The sequence below is a fragment of the Poecilia latipinna genome, unplaced genomic scaffold (genome assembly GCF_001443285.1).
Source record: "Poecilia latipinna isolate Pla-1442-1.1 unplaced genomic scaffold, P_latipinna-1.0 Scaffold2065, whole genome shotgun sequence".
NCBI classification, from domain to species: Eukaryota; Metazoa; Chordata; class Actinopteri; order Cyprinodontiformes; family Poeciliidae; genus Poecilia; species Poecilia latipinna.
Genome location: NW_015114681.1, coordinates 59,719 through 60,821, shown reverse-complemented (window position 1 = coordinate 60,821; position 1,103 = coordinate 59,719). Strand labels below are relative to the sequence as shown.

At 59.1% G+C, this 1,103-nt stretch overlaps 1 long non-coding RNA gene across 1 annotated transcript in view; it reads right to left on the bottom strand.

The window, feature by feature from the left end:
- LOC106936036 (uncharacterized) overlaps nt 1-876 on the bottom strand; it is a 6,246-nt gene extending 5,370 nt beyond the window's left edge. The window contains exon 1 of the long non-coding RNA XR_001422037.1: nt 787-876. This is a non-coding gene — a long non-coding RNA (uncharacterized LOC106936036). The remainder of the gene's footprint in view (nt 1-786) is intronic.
- Between the last annotated feature and the right edge of the window lie 227 nt (nt 877-1,103).

The window sequence follows — 1,103 nt, the reverse complement described above, 5'->3', positions numbered from 1 at the left end:
TCCATCCATTTTCTTCTGCTTATCCAGGATCGGGTCACGGGGGCAGCAGCTTCAGAAGGGAGGCCCAGACTTCCCTCTCCCCAGCCACTTCTTCCAGCTCCTCTGGAGGAACCCCAAGGCGTTCCCAGGCCAGCCGAGAGACATCGTCCCTCCAGCGTGTCCTGGGTCTTCCTCGGGGCCTCCTCCCGGTGGGACGTGCCCGGAACACCTCACCAGGGAGGCGTCCAGGAGGCATCCTGACCAGATGCCTGAGCAACCTCAACTGGCTCCTCTCGACGTGGAGGAGCAGTGGCTCTAGTCTGAATCCCTCCCGGATGACCGAGCTTCTCACCCTATCTCTAAGGGAGAGCCCAGCCACCCTGCGGAGGAAACCCATTTCGGCCGCTTGTATCCGGGACCTCGTTCTTTCGGTCATGACCCAAAGCTCATGACTATGGATGAGGGTGGGAACGTAGATCGACCGGTAAATCGAGAGCTTCGCTTTTTGTCTCAGCTCTCTCTTCACCACGACGGACCGGTACAGCGCCCGCTTCACAGCAGACGCTGCCCCAATCCGCCTGTCGATCTCCCACTCCCCTCTTCCCTCATTCGTGAACAAGATCCCCAGATACTTAAACTCCTCCACTTGAGGCAGGACGACCCCCCTGACCCGGAGAAGGCACTCTACCCTTTTCCGGCTCAAGACCATGGCCTCGGATTTGGAGGCACTGAGCCTCATCCCAGCCGCTTCACACTCGGCCGCGAACCGCTCCAGTGAGAGCCGCTCCAGTGAGACCCGCAGGGGACAGATCACGTTCCGATGAAGCCAAGAGGACCACATCATCCGCAAAAAGCAGAGATGCGATCCTAAGGCCACCAAAACAGATCCCCTCAACACCTTGGCTGCGCTTAGAAATTCTGTCCATAAAAGTAATGAACAGAATCGGTGACAAAGGGCAGCCTTGGCGGAGTCCAACTCTCACCGGAAATGAGCCCGACTTACTGCCGGCAATGCAGACCAGACTCTGACACCGGTCATACAGGGACCTGACAGCCCGTATCAAAGGGCCCGGTACCCCGTACTCCCGGAGAACCACCCACAAGGCCCCCCTGGGGACACGGTC